This window comes from Choloepus didactylus, chromosome 8 (genome assembly GCF_015220235.1).
Source record: "Choloepus didactylus isolate mChoDid1 chromosome 8, mChoDid1.pri, whole genome shotgun sequence".
In the NCBI taxonomy this organism is placed as follows: Eukaryota; Metazoa; Chordata; class Mammalia; order Pilosa; family Megalonychidae; genus Choloepus; species Choloepus didactylus.
In genome coordinates this window covers 77,745,792-77,760,871 of record NC_051314.1, presented here as the reverse complement: position 1 = coordinate 77,760,871, position 15,080 = coordinate 77,745,792, and the positions used below count along the sequence as shown (strand labels likewise).

Sequence of the window (15,080 nt, the reverse complement as noted above, 5' to 3'; positions counted from 1 at the left end):
TAGGAAAGTTGTGTGGCCTTCTACTTCCTCTGGTATGCCCCACAGTCTGTGTTCATGTTCTCAGTGGAGTGCCCTGGTTATAGAGGGAGCAAAGCACACCTAATGGATAGCTAAGCCCGTTTTTTTGCTGTATGGTGGCTTCTTGAAAGACTGACTCATAGCACTGTTATTTATTTTTCACCAACCATCAGTCTTACTTCAAGTATAGAAACAGTGTGGAGAAGTGGCATGGAACTGAGGAAAGTGCAGCTGCCTGAAGTAAAAGACTGCGGTTATATAATAGAGCATCTTGGTCCCGGGGGGAAAAAAAACTGAGGAGAGAGTTTTTTGAGGAAATTAGGACAGTGAGGTGTATTTGTGTATAGTGGGGAAGTTTGAAGTTGCTGTTCATGTCCAGCTATAGTTGTATGCTCAGAAAGACTTCAGAAAAAAACTAAGCATTCAACTTGGGCACATCGAAAGGTTCAGCATCAGCTGAACTCAGAAGAAAATAAGCTTTCAACTTGGACACATCTAGAGGCTCAGTATTAGCTGAACTCACTGTTGAAGAAGAGCTTGCATGTAGATTTGATTGCAGAGACTCTGAGAGATTTGGTTGGTTGGTTGACTTATGGTTGTTGTTTCTGAGTCCCTGGCATTCACAGAAACTGCTTTTGAAATACTAGCTGAATACATACCAATAGAACAGAGACTTCAGTAATCATATATGACAAGGAATACTAAATTTGCAAAAATAGTTTGGTGAAATCACCAAAAAAGTACACAACTATAGCCATAAATAGTTGTTTTAAAAATCAGCAAAAACTGTAAATAACTGTTTTAAAAATCAGCAAATCATGGAGAAGGGGGAAGAATCTGAATGTAGGAGTTAGTTTAAAATAGCCAAATGTCCAGGATTAAAAAAAAAAAAATACAAGTCATACAAAAAAACTGGAAGATAGCCCTTTCAAAGTAACAAAATAAACCCACAAAAACCATCCCTGAGGAAGACCATACATTGGAATTACTTATCAAAGGTGTTAAGTCAACTCCCCTAAATTACTTCAAGGATCTACAGGAATACATGGGCAAAGAACTAAAGGAAATCAGGAAAAGTATATGTGAACCAAAGGTGAAATTCAATACAAATGTATAAATTTTTAAAAGGAACCAAAGAGAAATTCTGGAGTTTAAAGTATAAAAACTGAAATTTTAAAAAATAACTAAAGCAGCACAATAGTAGGTTTGAACAATCAGAAAAAAGAATCATAGAACTTGAAGATAAGACAGTTAAAATTATTCAGTACTAGAAACAGTAGAAAAGTTTATGGACATGTAGGATACAATAACAGATAACAACATACACATTATGGAAGTCCCAAGAGAAAAAGAGAAACCAAAGGGACAGAAAGAATATTTGAAGAAATAATGGCCCAAATCTTCCAAAATGTGATGGAAATACAAGCCATAGAATGCAAGAAGATAGTTGCAAGTCATATATCTGATAAGGGTTTAATTTCCAGAATATACATGGAACACAACTCAACAACAAAAGATAAAAATCCAATTAAAAAGCAGTCAATACACTAAGACTAAAAAGTGATATCTATATAATGCATAAGAATAACCTCCAGAATGACCTCTTGACTCCATTTGAAATCTCTCAGCCACTGAAATTTCATTTTGTTTCATTTCTCTTCCCTGTTTTGGTCAAGAAGTCTTTCTTAATCCTATAATGCCAGGTCCAGGATCATACCAAGGGTCATATCCCATGTTGCAAGAGAGATTTTCACCCCTGGGAGTCATGTTCCAAGTGGGGTGGGGTGGGGCAGTGGGTTTATCTGCAGAGTTGGCTTAGAGAGAGAGGCCAGATCTGATCAACAAAAGAGGTTCTCTGGGGGTGACTCTTAGGTGCAATTGTAAGTAGGCTTAGCCTCTCCCTTGCAGTAACAAGCTTCGTAAGTGCAAGCCCCAAGATTAAGAGCTCAGCCTTCTAAATTGGTAGTCTCCAATCCTTGTGAGAATATCAGCAATTCCCCAGGTGGGGAAGTTTAATATTTCCATATTTTTCTGCAGTCTCTCAAGGGGACTTTACAAATATATTTTTACTCTGCCCAAGTTACTCTGGGATGCATCGGGGCTTCATGCTGACCTGTAAAATCCAACAGATCTCACTCCCTATTCAAAGTTCCATGTAATTATGGTTTTTGAATGAACTGAGCATACAAGTTAAATTATATAGTGTGCTACAGAAAATATAGATGTTTCAGCAAATAAACATCTCTTCCTTTGGTCTCACACAGAAGTTGAAGTTTTAAATTACCATCTATATCACCCCTTACCCTTCAATCTGATTTGCCTTAGTCCTGACCAGATTTGTTTCATTCATCTCTCTAACTGAAGTCTGAACTCTTTTTCAGCTTTTTATCCAGTTGCTGTATGGGGTAATACTGACATTCATAGCTTCCAAACTCTGACTCTGAGTCTCAGGTGTCACACAGATACCAAAAGTTCCTGGGGCCATCCAGGTTATACACAAAGCTCAGCATCTCAGGATTTAGACATAACCATTAAAACTCAGGAATAGATGTGACTGCTGTAAGAATTTCCAATCTAGGGACCTTTACAATAAGCCTTCACCTGATAACCTATGCTCTAAGATTGAATTTTCAGAGTTTGCACATTATAGTTGGTCTGTATAAGTGAGGCATTATAATATATGTCTTTTAATTTTGCCTTATTTCACTCAAAATGCTGTCCTCAAGGTCTGTTCACCTAGTTTCATGCCTCGTATCATCATTCCTTCTTGCAGTTGCTCAGTATTCTATTGTATGCTATCTCCACAGTTTACCATTCTGTTCATCAGTTGATGTACCTTTAGGCCACCCCCATCCATTGCAAATAGTGAATACTGCCTCCATGAACACTGGTGTGCAAATATCTATTCATATCACTGCTCTCAGTTCTTCTAAGTACATACCCAATGACAGGGTTGCAGGACCATAAGGCAATCCTATACTTAGCCTCCTGTGAAACTGGCACACTGCTCTCCAGATGGGCTGTACCACTCTACTTCCCCACCAACAGTGAATAGGTCCATCACTCTCTCCACATTTTTTTCAGCACTTATATCTCTATGTTTATTTTTTCACCTGCAATTTTATAAAGATATATTTACGGACCATACAATCATCCACAGTGTACAATCAATTGTTCTCAGTATCATCATATAGTATTCATCACCAATCAGTCCTTACAAACATACATTCTCCAAAAAATAAAATGAGTATTATAAAAAAATAAAATAAAAAATAAAAATAAAAATAAAATGGAATAAAAAGGTCAGACAACAACACTACCATCAAGAATTCCATACCCCTACCTTATACCCGCTTCTTATAGACATTTAGCTTTGGTTCACTGCCCTTGTTACAATTAATGGAAGCATATTACAATGTTGCTGTTAACTATAGACTCTAGTGTGCATTGATTATATTTTTTCCCAATACCATCCCATCTTAAACACCTTGCAAGTCTGGCATTCATTTATTCTCCCTCATGAAAGAACATTCTAATATTTGCACATTTAATCACCATCACTGAGCACTCTAGGTTTCACTAAGTTACATGGTCACAATCTTTATCTTCTATCTTTCTTTGTGGTGTCATACATGCCCCTAGTCTTTCTCTTTCAACTGTATTGACAGTCACATTTGTACAGTGTACTTGAGATCTTGTGCTACCATCACACAGTATTGTGCTATCCGTTTCTGGATCTATACAGTCAATCCTGTTGAACATTCTATACTCCTTCTGCATCAAATGCCCGATCTCTATCCTCCTTCTATCTCCTGATAACCTAAGTTCTCAGCTTTAATTCTCAAAGTTTGCTCATGAAAGTTAATGCATATTAGTGAGACCATACAATATTTGCCCTTTTGTTTCTGACTCAGTTTACTCAATATAATGTCCTTGAGGTTCATCCGTGTTGTTACATGCTCCATGACTTTATTCTGTCTTACAGCTACAAAATATTCCATCATATATATACATACGTATATATATATATATATATATATATATATATACACACACACACACACCACGGTTTGTTTATCCACTTGTCCATTGATGGACACTTGGGCAGTTTCCATCTCTCAGCAACTGTGATTAATGCTGCTATAAACATTGGTTTACAAATGCCTGTTTGTGTCTTAGCTTTTAGATCCTCTGAGTACACACCTAGTAATGGAATTGCTGGACCATATGGCAATTCTATACTTTGCTTTCTGAGGAGCTGCCAAACTACCCTCCAGAATGCCTGCACCATTCAGTCAAATGACTTTAATAGGTATTTCTTCAAGGAATATTTACAAATGGCCAATGAACCCCTGAAAATATGTTCAACATCATTAATCATTAGGTAAATGCAAAAAGATGCCACTTCACACCCATTAGGGTTGTTATTATTTAAAAAAATAATAAAGGAAAATAATATGTTGACAAGAATATGGAAAAAATTGTAATACACATTGTTCATGGAAATATGAAATGATGCAACCACTGCAGAAAAATACTAAGAAATTCCTCAAACACTTAAACAAAGAACTGCAAAATGATGTGGCAATCCCTTTCCTGGCTATATGCCCCAATTAATTGAAAACTGGGGCTCAAACAGGTGCTTGTACACCAATATTCATAGAAGCATTATTCATAATAGTCCTAAGGTGGAAAAAGTCTATCAGTAGAAGAAAGGGTAAACAAAAGGGCATATATGTACAATGGAGTATTATTCAACTATAAAAATGAACGATGTTCTCATACATGTTGCAACATGGATGAATCCTTAAATCATGTTGAGTGAGGTAGGCCAGACACAAAAACTTATATATTATATTATTCCACATATATGAAATATTCATAATTAGCAAATTCATAGAGATATAAAGTAGATTACAGGTTACCAGGACCAGGGGAGGGGAGAATGGGGAATTACTGCTTAATAGATATACATTTTCTGTTTAGGGTGATGGAAAAGTTTTGTTAATGTATAGTGGTGATGGTAGCACAGCATTGAGAATGTAATGTCACTTAATTTTACATTAAAAAATGTTTAAAATGGTAAAATGTGTGTTATGTATATGTTACCATAATAAAAAACAAAATTACTATATTACACGGTTACCATATGACCCAGCTATTCCACTAAGTGTACACCAAAGAATAATGAAAACACTTGTCTCTGAAAAAATGTGCACACAAATATTCAAAACAGCATTATTCATAATTGATGAATGAATAAATAGAATTTGGAATATCTATACAATATCTATACAATGGGCTATTATTTGGCAATTAAAATGATTCCAGTACTGACACTTGCTACAAAATTGATGAACCCTGAAAACATGCTAAGTGAAAGATGCCAAGGACAGCAGACCATATATTATTTGATCCCATTTACATGAAATATCCAGAATAAACAATCTATAGGGACAGATTTCCATCATCCCAAATATTTTCTTCATGATAACTATTTGTGGTCAGATACATACTCTATCCTGATCCCATGGCAACAACTGATCTATTTCTGTCCCTTAAGTTTTTCCTTCTTAAGTATGCCATATTAAAGAACTATGCAGTCTGTAATCTTTTGAAACTGGCTTCTTTCACTTCACGTAATGCCTTTGAGATTCATCCAACTTTTCCTGTTTAGCAGCAATTTGTTTCTTTTCATTGCTGAGGATAATACATTTTATGAACTATGAAGTTTGTAAATTTGGTTTGTTTTGACTAACATGTTCATTCTCTTAAATGTGCCTTTGCAGAGTATTGGTTTTACATTTTGATGAAGTCCAATTTAAACATTTTTTTGTTTATGGATCATATATGTAGCATTGAGCATAAAATAAGGATAGACATACATTTTCCAATGGGATGTTTTCCAGGGATTCAATTCCTCACCTCTCCTTTTGTGGGACTGTCAATAAAAAGAAAAATAGAAAGAAAGAGAAAGAAAAGAAAACAATTGAACCCCAGTTGAATATTCATCAGTTTATTAACCATTTGAAGACCAGGGATTCCCTGGTTGATATTGGTTTAAGAGTAAAATAATCTCTCCAGTTAGACCCAAGCTATTAGATTTCATCTTGTTTTCACCACTGTTTGAATAACCTGAGAGCACTGTTTGCCATAATCATCAATTCTATATCCCTGAATGCTCTATATTATGAAAAGTAACCAGTACTGTTCAGCTTTTATTGGCATGGTAAAGCATGAAACACAAGGTCAGGCATTCCTGGCCATTTATAATATACTTTATATTATGTAAAATACACTTAATATTTTATATACTTTATACTTATAAAGTATATAAATATACTTTATATCAATGCCTGGAATCAAGTATGCTAATGATAAAATTCATATTTCACCCTGAAAATATCCAATAGCAGATCAAACATTTTCTCTATTTGCTCTAAATCCAAGGATGCCAACTTTTTATTTTAAGAAAGCTGTAATACTTTGCTATATCACTCCACTAAAAATTCATGTTCTTTTCAAAGGAGAGCCTCAAAACTACTCAGGGAGCTACTTATCCATCCTGTGGCACTATGGCATCACCTAGTTGGATTTTTTTTCTAGGCCTCGATTAATTTATGATCCTTAGTTTATGTTATCTCATTGAAATAGAATAGAGAGTGAAGGTTAATCTCTCTCAATTTATAATCATAAAGAGAGGGGTAATTTACAAGCAGGCAATCATTATTTCATCAGTCTTTCCATTTGCTTTAAGGAGAGTCTAGCATTATAGGTAGAATTCTATATTCCTCCAACATTCCACTAATGGCTTCCAAGGGAAACCAATTTCAAAGTAATGCCAAAATTAATTGCATTGTTGATCATTAGTTTCTCTGTCTCCAGAGAGTTCTATATGTTTCCTTCAAAACATAAATTTCTCGAGCATATTCAAAAACACATAAAACAGGTCTGTTTCCTTTGGCTTAAAGATTTTTCAAAAACCTACATCACTTAGAAATATTAGAAATAACATGAACTACCTTTTGTTTGAATATCAGAAAAATATTTGTGGAAAAATACTGATTGGATTTTCCTATCCTGTAGATCCAGGCTTTGGATTGAGAAATGGATGGATTTTGACCAGGAATAAACAAAATACATTAAGCTACAAAATACAACAAAGGCAATTCTACAACACTTTGGCTTTTCTTTCTTCCTCCCTCCCTCCCTCCCTCCTTTTCTTCCTTCCTTCCTTCCCTTCATCCTTCCTTCTTTTCATCCTTCCTTCCTTTCTTCCATTGCTCCTTTCCTTTTGATTGCCAGGTATGTGTTCTTTGAGAATAATGGACTACAATATCTGTAATTCCACAATACTGGAAAATCTATAAATTAGTTTCCTTAGGGTTGGTTAAGTGTTTTCCCCACATCCTTATCTGCAGTCTGTTTGGTTGGTGTTTATCCATATTGGGACTTAGACTTCAAGTGGCAGAACTGCCACTTTCTCTAAGTTTTCTGTGTAAAACCTACCTGTTTCCTAGAAAGTGGCACCTTGAAATACATTGCTTTTATGATCCTTATTATTTTGAAATTTCTTAGTGTGGGATTCCTCATTTGTAAATTATTTTTAACAATACTGGTAATAAGGTCAAAATCTCCATACTACAAATTGGTTGTAAAAAAAATGTATATTCTTCATTTTCCAAATCCAAGTTCATCTTGCTCTGGATTCCCCAATTCTATTATTGCCAGAAACAAATGTAACTTGCCCATAAACAAAATATTCATAATTTCCAGACTACAACTGTCTATTTTGGGTTAATTAGACTTTTGGTAAATATTCAATCTATTCAAATCCTCTGAAAGATCTGTTCCTCTTCTCTTGAGTTTTTTCTCCTAAAATCTTCTTTCCAAGGTGGCCTCTGGGTGGCAGGGGGCACCTGTGATTCCTATGGCATTGGTTGGGGGTAAGGATCTGCATGTCCTGCTTCTCTGCTGGCACCTACTGACCTCCTGCTGGGGCACAGTGGTGCCTCTGGGCATAGCTGTTTGTCCTCACTGTCTTTGTGGATGAAGTGTCTATGGCATAGTGGGGTCGTGTCCTGTAGCAATGCTGATCAGAAATCTAGGAAAACAGGCAGATTTGCATGATAAAAAGATATTTATTTTATCTTTCATTTCATTGGACTTGAACAATTGAATTTTTGCTTTCTTTGAGATGCAATCTGAGGGCATTTCATCAGTACTTGCATTAATTTCTCTGCCTATATCTTCCAAAATTTGTGAGAGCTGAGCTCAGAAATTGATCACACCTGCCTCAGGAGGGATTCAGGTAGACTTTTCTTAGACAGACTTCATCTGGTAAGACAGTACAGTTATTTTAGGCACAGGATACATACCCCACTCCATTGTCATCTGCACTCTGCCTAATACCATACACTCTGATTCTGTTATTTAAACAGGCTACCCTCATGGTTCACTGAAGGATCACCTAGTCTGTTTCTCTCTTCCTAGAACTGGTCATAGTAGGCAATACAGAGCTTCCTAGGTTAAGTATCTTTCAAGATTCTAAGAATCAGCCTCACTATGATTCTAGGATTTGTGTTTCCTGGACTTTTTCCTTTTGCTGACAGACCCCACTGTTTGTATCCATATCAGTCAGGATGGACTATTTCAGAATAATTGGAGGATAAACACAGAAGCTAAACTCATACATCTTAAACAAAGCCCTGGATCTTAGGACAGTCCTGCTCAGGGTTGGGTATAATTTGTTTAGTCATTAATTCTTTCTCAATTCATAAGATAAAATTGAGCTTGAGTCTATGTTAGGCACTGGAAAGGGCACAGTAGAAGTCAGACACCAATGCTTCACCCTCTGCCATATGTACCTATTTAACATGGGCAAGATATATAAGCACTCTGTACCTCAATTTCCTCATATGCAGAGTGCATCTTTTAATAGGTAATATCCAGATTATTGCTGGACACAGGATAAGGGATATATAGATATTTGCTATAGTAATAATAATGATTTAAATTTTATATTATTAATAATTATCTTCATTCTCATATATGTATTTTTCCTTTAACATACTTGGAAACTACACTGTACAAAATAATAACTATCAGATTATTATTTTTGAAAGCAGAACTTGACAAAGGCTGACACACAACTTTCTAAAATAATATATTTACTAAATGGAATTCATCTGAGATTACCATTTTTATAAATGCAATTGGAAATCTATCCCTCTGGCTTTGTTTATCAATAATATAATAATTAGCATTGTCTAATGCCAAATTTGGGCAGAATAGCTAACAGGGGCCATTTTGCATAAAGGCAAGAAGTGGTGGGAGTCAATTAATTTACTATACATAGTGTATTCTTTTTACATGAATAAAAACCAAGTATCAATAAGGAAAAAATTACCTTTTGAAACAAAATAAGTTTTCCAATAACAAAATTTCCATCTAGAAGTTTTTGACCATTAAGGTTAACAAAATACTACATAATTCAATATTTTTTTATCTTCCCCAAAACAAAATGAAGAAAACTAAGTATTTATCATTGTTGCCTATTTTAGTAAGTATAAAAAGGAACATTCTATGAGTGAATTGATTAAAAAAATACATACTATGGGATTAACAAACCTGAAATTAAAACTCTCTATATTTTTTTGGTTATATTTCTGCTTTAATAGAGTAATTTGAAAATATACAGATATCCAAAGAAAGAGGTAAAAGTGTAGGAGGCATTGAGAATACAGCTGTGCTTTAACTTGGGTCTTAAGCTTCTAACTGTAAAAGACACCACACTTTTAAACAACATCCACTAGCTCTGCAAACACATCCATTCATAGTATAATAGTAATACACTTTGCACCATAGAACAAGTCAAATATATACTCCATAAACTCACTGTGTTATATCTTGATTTATTTTCACAAGAAAAGGGGCATGTCTGTAATTCACATTCAGAGTCCTGTTCCTGAAGACTAAAATGGTATGAAGTATTATTGCCTGTCAACTTGCTTCTCAAACACTTTTTTTTTAAACAGCATAATTTATTCTTTAAATAAATTATGTGGACATGGGGAGTCTAGTTAATTTCATAATGAGGTTGGTTGAATATGATACAAAGAGAATTCAGGTATTTTCCAGAACAGTATGATAGATATTAGCGTTAAAGCATAAGCTTATAACTTTAAAAAATCTGTAAGGAAAAAAATGATATAAATTTAAGCTTCTTTTCAGATGTTTTAAAATTCCTATAAAATTTTTTGTCCCAAGATCATTTAACTACAGTACCCAAAAGATACTGAATACATTGCCTGCTGTCAAGGTGGGGAAACCCTCTATGTTATCTAATAAAATCGTCTTCTGATCCATCTTGACCCAAGTCCTGTTAGTGTGAAGGCTGATTCCTCTTGAAAGGCTGAACATTGTAATGGAGAACATCATTCTCATCTATTGGTTCGTATTCTTGTTCAATCTCAGTTAGGAAGCAATTTCCAGAGCCTGATCCAGAGCCTGATCCAGAATAGTCCTCAGAGAGAGGGAAAACATCATGCATGTTTGGGAACCTTGTCATTGATAAAGGTCAGTCCTTGTAGGGAGGCTGAACACTGGTCCCTTCTCCTCAACTCAGTTTGCAGAATTACTGTCTGGGCTGCAGCACACCCACTGGTACCTGGCTGTCTGCATGGGATAGCCTTGAACTGAAGATTCCCAAATTAGGAGAAGGAGAGAGCCAGGACAAGTCTACTGCAGTGGAGGAACCTCTGCATCGTGACCAACCCAGCACACTCTGGCCCCAGCCTCTTCACACCAACCCCATGATTAGGAAACATAGCAGGGTGCTTGCTGTCCCTTTTAGAGAATGTTCCAAAACCTCAAACCCTGCCCAGAACACGTCACATTTTCCTCTCTCTGGCGTCTGTCCTTATCCTTGCTCCTGCTGCCAAGCACCGAAGGTGAAGTGGGGTCGGCTTGCTCTGGATCCTGTCGTACCAGAGGGAGAAGCTGGGTTTCTTAACACCTAGCAGAAGCAGTTGGGGAAAGCTGAAGAGTCTTTTACATGCAATAGGACCACCTTCAGGTCAGCTGATGGTCTGGTCCAATTGAGGGGCTCAAGAGATTGGTTCTCAAGGTCTGCCCAAGCCAGAAACCTCAGAAGTGTAGTCAGCCTGGGAAAGGAGCTCATCCTCAAGGACAAAACACTGTATTTTTAAAGTAGTAGAAGTGATTATTAATTTTACCACCAAACAGATTGGAAAAAGGGCTTGTAATTGTGAGGGATAGCTATTTTTCCGTTTGTTCTTAAATGCATCCTTTATGGTTCTTTGTGCAGAATAAGAGTACTTTAAAGGTATTTGAAGTCATATAAGAGACTGACAAGTACTTTTATTTCTACTCTACAGACCTTCCAGAATTCAGAGCTTAGCATGCCAAATAAGACATCAATTACAGAATTTATTCTTCTAGGGCTAACGGATGACCCGGAATTACAAATTGTGATATTCTTCTTTGTGTTGTGCACATACTTATTGAGTGTAAGTGGAAACTCAATTATCATCACATTAACAATGTCAAATATTATATTGAAGACTCCCATGTACTTCTTCCTTAGGAATTTCTCTTTTTTAGAAATTTCATTCACAACTGCCTGTATTCCTAGATTTCTGATCAGCATCACTACAGGAGACACAGCCATTTCCTATAATGCTTGCATAACTCAAGCATTTTTTTTAATCCTTCTGGGAGCAACAGAGTTTTCTTCTGGCTGTTATGCCCTGTGATCACTATGTGGCTATCTGCAAACCTCTGCATTACACAAGTATAATGAGCAACAAAGTCTGCCACAGGCTTGTAATCTGCTCCTGGTTGGCTGGATTCCTCATTATCTTTCCCCCTGTGATTATGGGTCTCCAACTGGATTTCTGCAACTCCAACATTATTGACCACTTTGCTTGTGACTCTTCTCCCTTGCTGCTGGTCTCCTGCACAGACACAGCATTCCTGGAGCTCATGGCATTTTTCTTAGCGGTATTCACACTCATGGTAACTTTGACCTTGGTGATTATGTCCTATGCAGTCATCCTTAGAACAACTCTGAAGATTCCTTCTGCCCAGCAAAGGAAAAAGGCCTTTTCCACTTGTTCCTCCCATATGACTGTGGTTTCCATTTCGTATGGGAGCTGCATTTTCATGTACATCAAAACTTCAGCAAAAGAAGGGGTGGCTTTGAGCAAAGGTGCAGCAGTACTTACTACCTCTGTTGCTCCCATGCTGAACCCCTTCATTTACACCTTAAGGAACCAGCAGGTGAAACAAGCCCCTAAGGACTCAATCAAAAGGGTGTTATTATCAAAGAAACACTAACTATTATTAATTCTGTACCCTAAACCACAAATAAAACCCCACAAATAAGCACAAACCATTGTTCTAGGTACTAGGAATACCAAAGGGAATAAAGCATATTAAGATTCCTACCATGGTAGAGTTATCTTCAAAGAGTAAGCATGATTAATAATCAAACCACCTAATCCCTAGTAAAAGTTATGAGGGAAAAAAAAAGAAATACAGTAATGGAAATGGAGGGGGCAGGCTTCAAATTAAACAGCTTTTCATGGATTTCAGAGTTATTTTATAGTTCGTTTTTGTATATGTTTTCTACATTCAAACTTATTTCCTTGTGTAATCCTTTATTTATTTTCTCTAATTTTCCCAGGTCCATATGTTAATATATTTTGTACATACCAAGACTATGAAGGTTGTGAGATGTGACTGTAAAAGGAAAGAAAGAAAGAGGGAGTGGAAGGGAGAAAGGGAGAGAGAATGAATGAAGGAAGGAAGGGAGGAAGGAAGGAAGGAAGAAAGGAAGGAAGGAAGGAAAGTCTTGCTCTTTGTTTCAGGAGAATATGTTGCAAGATTTAGACAGAATATTCAAAACCTTCTTGAAAATAAATTAACCTAAGGAAAAAAGCACAGCAACTGCCTAATAAAAAATGGAATGGGCCCTAATTTTGAGACTTGGAAACAGTTCTTCTTAAGTTTTATTTTTTGGAAAGGGCTCTGTTTCTACCCTACTCTTATACCCCATTATATTGAATCAGATATTCAGAATCTGTTTGGGAAAAATAGCTGAGAAACAATGATCTTCTGTTGTGAAGACAGGATATTTTTTTTAATGCCATGTTATATGTTTTATTTTTAATCAAAGTAACTTTTTTAAATCTCAAAATAAGATAGGACATTTTAAGTTGTTAGATTACCCTTCCATCAACTCAATTCCAACAGAAATATTCATCTACATCCTTTTGGATTTTTCACTTCCTTATAAACTAGAAGTAGGAGAGAGTTGTAGTTAGTTGTTGGGGAGGGTGATCTACTCTGAGGAAGTTCTATAATCAGAGTTAATAGGGATGAATGATGTATTATAAAACTTCATGATCTAATAGAGGGAAGTGTGAGATGCTGAAATTCAGTTGAAGTCACATACAATTAATGCAGGCTTTATACATATTAAGTAACACAGATATAAGAATCAAAGAACATGATTTTATCATCCTCAAATAAATAAGAGGAGTCCAAAGACAAATGACACACCTTTTCTGCATGAAATAATCTCTCTAAATGACTCATGCTAATAATTGGTAAGAATGAAAATATTGGAATTAAATGTGAAATTCAGAACATTAAAAATGAAAGAAAATAAAGATATGTGGAAATTAATTAAAAATAAACAATGAGGTTTATACAACAAAACTCCTGCAATTGTAATACTCTGAAAATTGAAACTAAAACATAAGAATTTTAATGTTAATTGTTCCTCCATTATGATAAAACACAGTAAAATTGTGTAATTCTGTTATGCTAAGGTAGCAGTGATACTATATGCAATTATGTAATAGTACTTTTGAAGTTTTATAGGACAAAGTATGAATTAGCAAATGTTCCTGAGGAAGTAAAAATTTTAATACATATTTTAAATATGAAGCACTTACTAAATATACAAAGTTCTAAAATGGTGCCTCCTAAATATTCCCATGTTTTTCTGAATATTTTATTATAAGATTTTAATGTACAAAGGGTAATTTATAATGTACATCCATGTAAATAGTTGCATACATAAATTAATGGGAAATAATATAGTTATTAGTTTATAAACTATCCATAAAATATATGCATGGAATCCTGTATAAAATCCAAGTATGATGAATCAGTGCAATAAAGAAAACATAAGAGTACAAGATGAAGAAACAAATATACTGCTTATAAGGACATTTGTGATATAATGCATCATGTTATCCTTTAAATAGTTAAGATGAGAAAGCTATTTATGGGAATCTGAAGTATGTTTCTATTTGGAAATGAATCTTCAAGGAAAAACAGAAAAATTCTTTGTTCACATTGATGTGAAAGTAACTATGCCAAAGCCTTAAGGAAAAGAAATTTTATAGGAAAATTAAACTGTTATTCAAAGTTAAATGGTAGTTTCATTCATATTAATGACAACACATAAATGGTACCAACCCTCACCACTATTTGTTAATTACTCCAGAGACTTTTTGCAAATTTCAAAATATAAAATATAGAAATATTATCCATAAATGTTCAAAATGAATATACAAGTATTCTATGTTTTAATTATATTATCATTTCCAAATAGGTTTAAAAGTGATTAGTAATTCTGATTTAAATATGTGGTAGAATTCACGAGTGAAGCCACCTGGCTTTGAAATGATGCTCACCGCCTCTGCTCACCATTGTTTCTGAAGATAAGATAGCTGTCAATATTTTGGGCATCCATTGTATGTGATGTTTCATTTTATTTTCTGATTTCAGAAATTTCTTTTTGTCTTTGCCTTTTCACATTTTAACTATAGTGCATCTGAGAGTGGTTCTTTTATGTTTACTCCTCTTGTGTTTCATTAAGTGTTTGAAATATGTTCATTAAATAAGTCAAATTTGGGATATTTTCAATAATTATTTTTTGAATATTTTTATGCTCCTTTCTCTCTTTCTCTGTCTCCTTCTGGTATTCCCATTGTGCATATGATAGTAGGTTTCATGGTGTCTCA

General features: G+C 35.1%; 2 pseudogenes; one reads left to right on the top strand and one right to left on the bottom strand.

Moving 5' to 3' along the window:
• Positions 1-10,357: 10,357 nt before the first annotated feature.
• LOC119542726 lies at positions 10,358-10,784 on the bottom strand (annotated as a pseudogene).
• Positions 10,785-11,441: 657 nt separating this feature from the next.
• On the top strand, positions 11,442-12,378 carry LOC119543097 (annotated as a pseudogene).
• Positions 12,379-15,080: the final 2,702 nt, after the last annotated feature.